Below are 12,854 nucleotides of genomic sequence, written 5' to 3' on the forward strand. Positions count from 1 at the left end.
CTATGAATAGGGACACAAATGTGTTTAGAGCTGGGCCTTGTGCTATTAAAGATGACAAAATTACCTCAGAAGGAATAATGACTATATTTTTGAGGATGGATGTGTGCATTTCATGTTATCTAGCTTTAAAAAAATGCCAAAATATTGTATTTACTATGCATTGACACTATAGTAGTGCTAAAAGAATACAATATATTTTGAAATTACCAGACTAAACACTTATCACAATGTTCCCAACTCCCAAGAAAGCAATGGTCTGAAAAATAAGAACATTTTAAAACAGAATATGTTATCATAGAAGAATTTCTTCACAACAATGAAAAATGAAACCAAAGTAAATATTAAAGTCACTCATCTGTTAGCTAAGCAGGGAAAAGCATTTATTGATGTTTAGTTAATTAAATCATGTTTGATTCCAATAGCCAAAGAAATACATCCAGAGAAAATAAACTAGGTGAAGCATTAGCATTTTGCTCAAAGAGTTGAAGATGTTTGAAGCAATATGAATAGTCAAAAACAAGACAAAAAATTTGAGCAGTTTTCTTTGGTTCTTGCTGAGTTCACAGATATTGCTGATACTACTCAGTTGTTTATTTGAAAAGTCACTGCCAAATTTAAAGCGACTAGGTAATTGGGCTCTATGAATAATCTGTATGGAAAATTTATAAACAAGACTATTTCTCAAAAATTTGAGAAAACAGTAAGCCAGTAAAACCTGAGGTGGAATCTGCTAAGATGTGTTATAACTGATGATGGCAAAAATATGTGTGAAGCAGGAAAAGGCATACGTGGAAAAATTTACAAGGCTTGTAAAAATATAAGGCATTTAAAGCCTAAGGTTATTTATTGTATTATTCATCAGTAGGCACTTTGCAGGAACTATTTATATTTGTCATGTGGTATTAAATTGGTAGTCTCAAAGATGAAATTCATTGATTTTGTGTGAGCTTAACCACCAATAGTTTTGTACATTTTTGTTAAAAATAGAAGCTTAATATCCTGAATTTCTCTATCATACAGTGATTATATGGCTTAACATTGGTAACGTTTTATTGCAATTGTTTGCACTCAGGGGGCTAAGATTGAGATTTTTCTGAAATGAGAATCATCTTTAACCATTATTATCAAATACTGTATGGCTTTAGAGATTAGTTTTTGCTAAAGACCATAATATTCTAAAATTTTTAATTTTAAAATTACAAAGCAAAACAGCATTTATATGTGAAATGTATACCATAATAATTTCAACAACTACTGTAATGCCAATTTTACACTTCCTATGCTGTTAAAAGTTAAGAAGATGTCTAATATCACTCACAGTTGTAGCAAATATGTTTCTCAAGCTCAAGCTACAGTTCTAGCAGCTTCCTTCAGACCTCAATATAGGTACAAATAAAATTTCCATATTTCAAAATCCATTTAATGGCACAACTGACGGCTACCTTCAATTGATGGCCTTCAATTGGAAGTGATTAATTTGTAATGTAATGACATACTAAAAGCCAAATATGAAGAGAATAATCTAATAGAATTCTGTAACTTCTAAGTGATGAATATTTTTAATGAAAGTTATATTCTCATGGATTGATATCATAATTTGGCAGTGACTATCTGTGTGATCAGACATTTTCAAAGCTGAAATATGTAAAATCTCATTACAGATCATGTTTACAGATGAACATTTGCAATTAATTTTGATTATAGGGAGTACTAACTTTGAGTTCCATTTAAGTGCAATGTTATCTCTCTCATAAAAAGAATTCTATTCTCATTATTAAACCTATATTAGACAAAACAAACTATTGTTGTATTTTGAGGTTTATAAAAAATTTGTGAAAATTTGCTTTTTCTCTTGCTATGTACTACCTATGTATTGTCCTTGTTTTTGTCTCTTTGTCCACAAAGCCTAACATTTTTAATATTTTGTCCTTTGTAGATAATTTTACTGACTCTTGCGCCAGTTGATTTTTTTTAGTACCTGATTTAAACTGTATATGACTATCCTGATTCATGTACTGAAGTGTGTCTTAGGGGAAGGAGTCTGCTCAAATACAAATTAAGGGTGTTTCTACAAGCAGAAAATCTTGTGTGTAGGCAAATTAAAATGGACACTACTGTAATCATACCTGAAGTTGACCTTATTTCTATTCTCAGTGTAGTTATTTCACTTCCAAACAAGCTCTGTCTGGAAACCCAAACCAGTCTCAGGACAGCTACCAATACTGAGAAGTGGTGGAATAAGGAAAATAGATATGAAAGAGCCCCTTGAAACTTCAAACCAGAGGCAGTGATGATGAAGTACAGCACCACTCTAAGTAGGTGTCAAGGTATTTGCTGTAGACCTGAAGTGTCCCTGCGTGTACCCATAGGCATTTACAACTGTAGTGCCAACTGTCCTGACTTCCAACCCCCTACATGTTCTGTTTGGCAGCCAAAGCCTGTGTTTCCCAGGTCCCTGGAAGATTGAGGTGCCAGAGAATGAATGCTTCTTGGGATCAGTCCTCAGCTGAATATCCCTCTGGTGGGATGACTCTGAGACACCTGTGCCACACTGACCTCCAGTTTAGTCCTTGTAGAGACTAAGAGCTGGTGAACTGACACGATAACATATACTTTATGAACTGCCTTTCCTTCTCTGTCTTATCTCTCAGCTCCTATGAGGATCACCTCCCAATAAACCACCTGCCCTTGAACCCTTGTCTTTAGGTCTATGACTAATCACATAGACCATGATTACATAGAATCCTGGCATTTAAATATTTTTTGAAAAATATCTATCTTCTACCAAAGCCTTAAAAGTAGGGTGCCAGTTGCATAATCTACTTGTCCAGAAACCCACTCTTGATGTGTTTTCAATATAAATTAAAATAATGTACACTTATATAGTTACAACATTTAGTATAAGAGGGTAAAAATATGAAAACTGAGAATTTTTCATGTTGGAAGGCCACATGAATTTACCAGTAATCAAATAAGAGCACATTCAAGAAACTTCAATTAGATATACTTAAAAATGCACATTATTTTGTAAAAATCTACTATTACTTAATTTCAAAAGGGAAAACTATTTGTTATTTTTAAAGTTAACTAATCTTTTAGTGACTTTGCTGTGTCTGCTTTTTGTTGGAAAGCATTTGAATATTTGGTTGCAGCGTGGAGGTCTGTGGTTCCAGCTGATCCTCTAGAAGGGTGTCAGTCATTTGAAACCTTAAGAGTATCTTGATTTGGGATAGGTAAGAGAATGTAGATTCACAGAAATAAGTGGTTGAAAGCAAGAAAGCATTTTTCAGGCATGTTGCTGAAGGTATGGGTGTTCTACTGCATTTTTCTATATTTCAATTGGATCTTTCTTAGCATGAAACAATGACTTTAAAATATCATCTATTGAGAGCTCATTCAATTCTATCTGTAGTTCTTTAGATTCTTTGGTGATATCAACTAGGTGAGGTTGAAACACTAATTTGAGTGTGATGTCGTGATTCTCAAAGTCAGTGAACCTTTCATTGTATTCTCCAATTAATAGGTTGATAACAGCTGTATATTCTTGAAATGATTCACATGTATCATCCTGCTCATCCATGCCATTTGCTAACTGGGAAAATGTTCATCTGAAATTTCCTTTTGAAGAGGAAGTATTTTGAAAAAAAGGAATGGCTTTTTTCCTAAACACTCGCATTTTTTTTTTTTTTTTTTTTTTGCCACTTACCATATACAGACTTAGTTTTACCTGGCAAAGAAATATTTAAGTTGTTTTGATTTGATATGATATCACATAGAAATGCTGCATTCCTATAGAAGTCTTCTTTCAATAATTCACATTGCTGATTCTGCTCTTCATAAAATCTAAATATCTGTTCTCACAGAGCTATTAATAAAATTTTGGCTAATGCCTGTCTCTGCAATAGCCAATGCACTTTGGAATGATATGGTAAATCCACACTGAATACCTCATTGTTCAACTTTACCATTCTACAAAACTGATGGTGCCATGTTGCATTTGCACAAATATAGTTAAAAATACTTACAAATTATTGCAAAGTGTCACTTAAAATAGTAGCTTTAGCACAGAGATTTTTTTCTGATGCAAGATACAATGAAAAAAAATGAGAGCATCTGGATCTGTTAATACTTTTCTTTTTAATCTGTACAATAAACTCTTCATGTTTTCCTGTCATGGAAGGTGCCCATCTGTACATACACTCACTGAATTTACTGAATTCAATCCAACTTTACAACATTTACTTTGAAAGTTGTTGAAATATCTATCCCCAGTGTTCTGTTCTCAGAGTGCCCAAAGTAACTCTTCGTAGCAAAGAAAATATTCTGTTATGACCCGAATGAAGTATACAACCTGTGCTGAGTCAGTAGTATCAGTTGATTCATCCAAAGTGATTAGCTAATATGTATTTTCCTTTTGAAGTGTTGCATGAAGTTGTTCTGTTAAGTTGAAGGCTAATTCATACCAATCAGTTATGGTCCTCCTTGAAAGAGGCAGCTGTTTGTACTTTGAAATGTTATTGATGTCTTGCATCCCACAATTTTGACAATGCATCCTTTCACAGTTTCTACAACACTGAATGGCTTCCTTTTTTTTCTGAGTATATAAGCTGGTTTATAAGTTGCTTTGGTGACATTATTTCCAGGTCTTATTGTTGCTTGAAAGAATTGTCTTTCCTTTTGCTTTTCATCTTTTAATCTCTGCAATATAAACTTGCATGCCTCTCCCTCTAATTTAAAATATTTGTGGTTCTTATGAGTGTTATAATGCTGATGAGCATTGAATTTCTTTAGTATTGATATTGCAGTGTCACAAAGCAAACAAATCATCTCATCTTTAGCAAAAACAAGATAACATTGCAATTCCCAATCCTCATTAAAAATCTTTTTTCTTTCTTCAGTGTTCTCTTGGTCTTCTTTGACATGATGGCCTGTTAAGCAGACAGGATTAAAAAATACTATTGAAGCTGTGCAAATATTCACAAATTCCACTTCAAACAGAAACACAGTGCACCGTCATCAAAAGCTGATAGTAGATTGGTGTTCTTGACCCCCATAAACTGTCACCAACCAGCCTCATGCAGTAGTGGCACCAGTCAGGTAGGGGAAGTTAGAATTAAATTATAAGTGTAGCAGCCATCAATTTAGCCCTTATGGTTTACTAATGTTTTAACTGTGCCAGTCAATCTGGGAGGATTATCTTGTTGAAACTTATTTTATAAGTTTCAATGTAAGTTGAAACTTATATTCTTTGGTATTTTAAATACATTTATCCTAAAAATAAAATAAAAATAAAATATGAACAAAAATGTATTAATAAAAATGAAAGGATTTGTTCTATAAAATTTGGGTTCAGTCAAAAGGCCATACTTAAGGATCTTCAGAATCTTGAATAATGTCAAAGCTGTGGAAGATTTATTAGTCACAATGTCAGGGCATCCTGAATCTAGACTGCTTAGGTAGTTCCATGCCACAGCCCTTTTTGACTTTCTGTTTATGGTCCTACAGAGAGATGCACACACACACACTCATACAAGCAAACCAAGACATTTCCATTTATGAAAATATATAGAAACATCCAGTTACCCTCTAAAAGCTTCATGTCAGTGGTCCATATTATCACCAGAGGGAGAAAAGTGAGGTCCGTGTCTAGGTGCTGTTGAAGAAACATCTCAGCATCCCATTTCCTATTTTTCTGGAAACTATTTCTCCTCAATTAGCCATTTGTCTCAACAAAACATATTGATGGCAACTTTCCCCTCAATTACCTGACACACCTCCTGTATCAAAGACTCAATTCTCATGGGCAGTTAAATCAATTTTTGGACTCTATTTGGTTTCATTTATTTTTCTGTCTAGCCCAGTATAGGTACCCACCTACTTTAACAATGGTTGTTAAACATATTTTGTTTTCCTCTAATGGACTATTAATAGTTTTATGCCCTAACCCTTCTTTTTAAAGTATCTTCTTCATATGGCTGCATAACTTTTTTTCTTTTCTGCATAAACTAGTTTGGTATATCCTCTGTCAAGGCTGATTCAGTAGAAGAAGGAACTTGAGAAAATCATACTAAGGAAATGATACAGTTGTCCACAGTTTACAATCTTAATAATGAAGCTGTCTGTACTACACTCTGTTAAAGCCCACTAAACGTGGGAAGATAAATATGATGTATTGATATTTATAGTTGACCCTTGAACAATGTGGGATTGAGACTCTGGCTCCCCTCCCCCCAGCACAGTTGAAAATCCCCTAATAATTTTGAATCTCCAAAAACTTAACTAATTATTAATAGTCTACTGCAGAAGCCTTACTGATAATGTAAATAGTAAATTAACACATCTTTTCTATGTTATATATATTATATACTGTATTATTACAATAAAGTAAGCTAGAGAAAAGAAAATGTTATTTACAAAATCATAAGGAGGATAAAATGTATTTACTATTCATTAAATGAAAGAGGATCATCTTAAAAGTCTTCCACCTTATGGTCTTTACTTTGAGTAGGCAGAGGAGAAGGAGGATGACGAAGGGTTGGTCTTGGTATTTCAGGGAAGGTGGAAGTATAGGACCATCCACATATGTATACCCATGCAATTCAAACTTGTGTTGTTCAGGGACTGTCTATATATTTAAGAAAGATATATATGTATATGTGCATGTGTATGTGTAAAACCTCATTAATTATTTGTAATAGTTATTGACAGACCAATAGAAATTTTGGCAAAAACCCAGAAAGTACAATATAAAACTCAGAAAACCCTTCCCTGGTAATTAACCACAGGTATAATTAAAGAACAGCAAATGTATTGAACTCCAGTTGCCCTTAAAGAGAAGGCATCACCCACACCCCAGATACAGAAAGGCTTAAGTGGGGAGGTAGGGTAGAGATTTGAGAGAGTTGAATTATTCTCTATAATTATGAATGAAATTACGGGGACCTGGAAGAAGGAACCAACATGATGAGCCATTACATAGGCAGAGAGGGGAGATTTGTTATGCCTTGGAGACAGAGTAGCCAAAAAGACTTTGTAGAGAAAAATTACTTAACTTAAAAAATTTTCAATATTAAATCATTATTATACATCATTTGCCATGTGATGTGCGATCACCTCTCTCCCATGCTTTCTCCCTTATAGTAGCTTTATCTGGCAGCATTGCTTACTCTTTTGTGTGTATGAGAGTGGGTTAGTTTGAGCAAACGTGAAGTGGGAAGTTAGGTCCTACATTTGGGTTGATGTAGTGGAAGACCAGATAATGGAGGGAAGCTGTTGCCAAGGACAGAGGAAGTCTTGAAATGCAAAAAGTGCTGAGAATTAGCAAAAGTCTCTCGAGAAACTTCAGATTTTCAGGGCTTTAGAATTGGTGCCATCAAGGCTGAGAATGCTAAAGGATAAAGCTGGCCAATTCATATCTGGATAATAGAAAATTGTACTAAATGACATATATGACATGCTGTAAATCTGGAGTTGGGGAAAAGCAAGACCCAGAAAACGGTGGAGGGATCAAGCTGACCATACTATGCTTTGGAATCTAGTTGGTGGAGGAAGGGCTGGGAGGCTCATATGGTGCCACTTTTTGTCCCCTCCCCCACCCTTGAGAGCCATTATGACTGTTGCAAGGCTCTGTGATGTCAGCGTGGATCTCTAGGCAATGCTCAGTGCTCAGGCTCAGTGTCCAGTGCTCAGTGCTGCCTACAGCAGCCATGCTTTGCTGGAGATAGAGACAGATCTCTATTTCCTGAGTAGCCACAGGGTTCCATGGATAAGTTCAAGTTCAACTTCATGGGTAATTTAATCTATTCTATCTACTCTTCCTGAGTGCTTTGAGATGCTTCCTTCTTTCTCTGTTGTCCCTCCAGGTGAATCCATTTGTGGAAAGAAAGAAATAGAAATAAGGTAAGAGAACCCTAGATCCAACCCCCAGTATAGATGTCCTGATGTTTTTTTTATTCCTTTTCCCACTTTACTAAATCAATTGTGTTATCGCAGCAGACATCTGAGATGGACCCTGTTCTAATAAAAAAAGATTAGAACATTTTCCTTTTAGAGGAACAGGATGAGGATATAGATCTTCTATATAAAACTCACGGATTACTCTATCTGGGGATAGAGGACTCCAGGGCAAAGTCCAAACACAGTGATTCTCTGTTCCTAGAATGATTATTGAGTGTAGAATATGTCTGGAGGACCAGAGTCACACAGTGATAGCTCCTTTTTTCTCTTTCATCATCTGATGTCTCTGGGCCAATCCTCTGTCTTAGAAACAATACTTAGAGCCAGTCTGAGACCCTGAAAGCCTCTGATCAGATCTTAAAAACTGAGCTCTGGCCTCAGGGAACAGAATCCTATCTGATAGAGTATATACACACCTGAGGTCAGAGATTCTGAGCCTGTCCTCAGTAGAGAACCATTGACTGAAAAATTTTAGAAGATCATAAGCAGAAAGTCCTTTTTTGAGTGTTTTGAAGAATAAACAACTGAACATGTTTTTCCCTTCTGTGAAAAAATAACAGGAAAGAAACACGAGTCTCAAATTCAAGGTAGAAAGTCATTATTCATGAATAATGATGGTCTTCAGTTTGCCTAAAGAAAGGAAACTGAGGACTGGCTCCCAGGCCCTCATTCCTTTAGGTCAAGGCAGAGGCAAAGAAAGAATATCTCACCTGACCCCACACCCTCTCAGAAATCCCTCTCACCAGAGTAGGCTCACTGGGGACCCTACTGAGTCATTTGCGTGCCATCTTCTATGACTGATTTCTCTACTTCACTACATCACAGACCACCTTAATGCTCACTAGTCTGACTTGCTTCTCTTTCTACCAAGTACTGTCTCAGAGAGCTTATCTCTGAAGTGTCTCTGTGTCTCAGCCTCTTCATTTCCAACATTTTTAGGCCTGGAAAACTCATGTCTTCCCATTTGAGTCTTCTACTGGAGGGGGTTATCTGGTATTCTTTTCATTTTCCCACACTGGGTTTCCAAAAGAGTGTCTTTTATTGTTTATAAGCCTTTCTCTGGAGATACCTTGCAGCCAGTTCTCTTGAGGCTAGTAGCTTCTATATTACACTTCAACTTAACTGTCCAAAGCACCTGGAGGTATGAGTCATAAAGAGAATGGATATTCAGACATGGTTGAGGGAACAAAAGGAAAGGGGATTATTTCCAATATAACTGAGGCAGGGCTATGAACTGAACTCTGGAAAAGCTTTAGGGTTACTTGCTGGTGAGTAGGACACTCACTTCCCTATACCTTCCTGAACTCCAAAGGGGGCCCAGCCGTGTATCACTAAGAATACCTGGAGGACAGGGGAACTATGTCTGAAACACCATCTTGGAGAATCAAAGCTCCAATTGGAACTCTTGGCTGCACCTCTGAAAAGCCCCTGACTCAGATATTTTGTCTTCTGAGGATTCATAGCCCCAGGCCCAGAGTGTATGAAGAGACAGGTTGCTTCCCAGGGGCACTATATCTACCTGGAAGACAGAAAGTGTTACCTGGGTGGCAGGGGCACAGCAACCCTAAAGTTCAGACCTGACAGAAGGGTCAGTACATCAATTTAGACCCAAATGTAGTAAAAGAGGACCCTAAAAGACTCCAATCCAGAAGAAGATCCAGTGTTGGTGACATCTCTTGCCAGAGAGATGTGTCCCCTCCCCCACCCTTGAGAGCCATTGTGACTATTCCAAGGCTCTGTGATGTCAGCCTGGATCTCTAGGTAACACTCAGGCTCAGTGCCCAGTGCTCAGTGCTGCCTAGAGCAGCCATGCACTGCTGGAGGTGGAGACAGATCTCTGTTTCCTGAATAGCCATAGGGTTCCATGAATAAGCTCAAGTTTAGCTTCATGGGTAATGTAATCCATTCTGTTCTTCCTGTGTGCTATGAGGTGCTTCCTTCTTTCTCTGTACTCTTTGTGGAAAGAGACAGAAGTAAGGTAAGGGAACCCTAGATCCAACCCCTAGGATGGGGGACTAAGAGACAGGTCACTGACCAAGACATTGTGTTCCTGCCCCAGAAGGATATGCTCCTCATTTGTTACAGTAGATTTGTCCCAGAAGAGAAAAGTCAGTAAGTTCACCGGAAACAACCTGGATCAGTGTTGGTCTCCTAGCAACCATGTTTAAGGTATCTTCCCTTCATGTCTCCCAGTAAGTATCTTCCATCAGGCCCCATCAGCAGGAGCCCAGGGTGCCAGGTGCTATAGGCTGTTTTGGCACCACCCTCTACTCTGTGTCATGATGTGTGTCTCTGTGTAGCCAAAAAGTCCCCCTTTGGATATTTTGTATGGAAAAAGTTGAATTTTTTCACATCTAGAAGACCATTCCTCCTAGGGTTGTTGGGTAGGGCCAGTAGCAGTGCTGTGCCAACCCATACTGGAAACTAATTTCCACAAAGTTTTTCAGACTGGATATTCTAGCTGTGTCTCACTCATATACCTTTCCTTACATAGTTCTGGAAGCCAGAAGTCCAAAATCAAGTTGTTAGCAGGCCAGTTTGTCTTCTGAAGGCTCTAGAGGGGGATACTTTCTCGTCTCCTTCGGCTTGAGGAGGCTGGAACTCAGGAGTTCCTTGTCCTATAGCTGTATCACTCCAGTTTCTGCCTGTGTCTTCACATGGACTCCCCTTCCTCTTGATCATCTATCTTTTAAGCAGTTTGTGTCTATACCTATTGGGATGGAACTATCTTGGAGTCTCTAGTGAAGGAGGCAGCTGAAGTCACCCTGGAGAGGCACAGTGCCAACAGGGACTCCCATCACACTGGTAGAAAATTTCAGAATTGCCTATTACAGGCCAGCAAGTAAACACAAATCTTGAGCCATGGAGCTCGGATAATTTACTGCCTATTTGCAAAAAAGTCAGCCTGAGCTAAAAATGTGGATAAAACTGATTTATTATTAGCTGGAGTATTTACTTCACATTCCAGGAATATACACATAGCCAAGATGTTTGTAGTAAAGCTGGCAAAATCACATCAGCAATAAGTCATCTTCCTCTGGGGTTGTAGGTTTGGTCTACAGGAATGAATTTAGTTTTCCCCCTTACATGCTAGAACTAGTTCCTACTCCTTCTTTCAGCCAAGATTTTGTCTTTTCTTTTCCTTTCTACTAGCAACAATGACCCAGTAGTTTATCAGCAAATATTTGAAAATGAACAGAATGAATAAGCCAGGACAGCTAACTCTAGCACCTACTGTGCACTTCTCTCTTCCCCCTCATTTACCTGCAGAAGTACCTGCTGGAGAGCCTGTGCTGTGTTCAGGATATGAAGGTCTGGGCCTGGCAGACAGTGGAGATAATTCCTTCTAAGGGGAGGCGATCACCAGCACCCCAACAGCTTGCAAAGCAGGTGACCACCCGGCTTGATGTGCTCCCAGGGGAGTTGGCCTGGCTGTCCAGCTCTTATTGTGTTTGAGGCAGCACAATCTCTACTAAGCAGCCATGGGTCAGATGGCTTTTGACAACAAATGAAATCAGAAGAGCACAGCAATTTGTCATCCCTCCCTCTAAGCTGATCTCCCATGAAGTTGGCTCATTAATATATATAAGAAACCACAAAGGAGCAGAGCATAGGTCCAGGGCTGGGCTGGCTGCTTGACTGGCATTCATAAGCAACCTTCTGTTCCTCTTTCTCTCAAAAGTACCCCATTGGCCTGGTGCTGTCTAAAACTTTGCCATTAAGGGATCAGTCATTTCTTTACCTCCCTGGACAAATAATTCCTTAAGAAAAACAACTTCCCTTGGGAGGTCCATAATCCACAGTCATTCACATTTTACCCTGGATGATAATGTCAGGTTGTTTTCAAGATAACTGGGCAGCCCAGAGGTAACCCTTGAGAATGAAAGTATAGTGCGATGGCTTCCCAACCAGGGCAAGACTGACTAGAGTGTCATAGGCTCTGGTGACACCAGAGGCACTTGCGGGGGACCTTTGGAGTAACATATGGAATAAGAGGCATGTTTTGACAAATCAGATATTCCTGCTGTGTAGGTAAGGGGGTGGGGATAAAGTGAAAGGTGAGAGGAAGTGAGAGGACACAAGGAAGAGGAGAAATGGAAACAAGGAAGGAAAGTCGGTTACTGCAGACAGTGTTTTCTATGTATCCATCACTGCGCCAGCCACTCACATGCACATTTTATCCCACTGTATCTTTTGTCGAATGAATGATGACACATGATAATTCTAAGTGTTCCTTCAACTTTAAATATTTTTTGAGGTACTCAACTAAATAATGAAAGAGTTGAACTGTGTCTACTTATCTATTCATTCATTCATTCATTCATTCATTTATTCAACAATTTTTTTGTGTCTATTAGGGCTTCTGCTTTAGAACCCTAAGGAAAAAAAAAAGCTGGGTAGGGCTGGTGAGTTTCAAGGACTGTAACTTTAAGGTTGGCACTAATCTACCACTTAGATGGGTGAAACCATTCTTCCAGAGTTTCCAGCTGAACTATTTTATGACACCTTGGCCTGAAGACAATCCATGCTCCTCCTCACTTGTTCCAGGGACTCTGAGGCCAGTATAATTGTTTTAGAGGCAGAGCTTTCACAAGATGAAAGGCTAGGTGGAGACTCTGTACTTCATAATCCAGTCAAAACTCTTTCCCCTTCTGCTGGAAAGATCGTCATGCTTGGAGCCGTCCCAGAGGTAATGTAGCTGGGAGTCAGTGAAAGATTCTTGGTCAAGATCTGTTTGGCATAGCTCCTTCAGGTTTGTGAGTCAATTTCACCATTAAGAGGCACTGCATGTCTCTGGGAGCTATTTCTCTGAGGACTTCCATTGTGGGGTCATGGGAAACTATGTCCACCTCTCCCAGGCACTGGGTCTGGGCCATTCTCCTTCATGTAACCTTTTC

At 38.4% G+C, this 12,854-nt stretch overlaps 1 long non-coding RNA gene across 1 annotated transcript; it reads left to right on the plus strand.

Moving 5' to 3' along the window:
* The first annotated feature begins 9,745 nt into the window (after positions 1-9,745).
* Positions 9,746-11,483, plus strand: LOC142861620 (uncharacterized). Its single transcript, XR_012912844.1, has 2 exons — positions 9,746-9,848; positions 11,227-11,483. It is a non-coding gene; the product is annotated as an uncharacterized LOC142861620 (long non-coding RNA).
* Positions 11,484-12,854: the final 1,371 nt, after the last annotated feature.

The sequence above is a fragment of the Microcebus murinus genome, chromosome 17, assembly GCF_040939455.1.
Source record: "Microcebus murinus isolate Inina chromosome 17, M.murinus_Inina_mat1.0, whole genome shotgun sequence".
Taxonomy (NCBI): Eukaryota; Metazoa; Chordata; class Mammalia; order Primates; family Cheirogaleidae; genus Microcebus; species Microcebus murinus.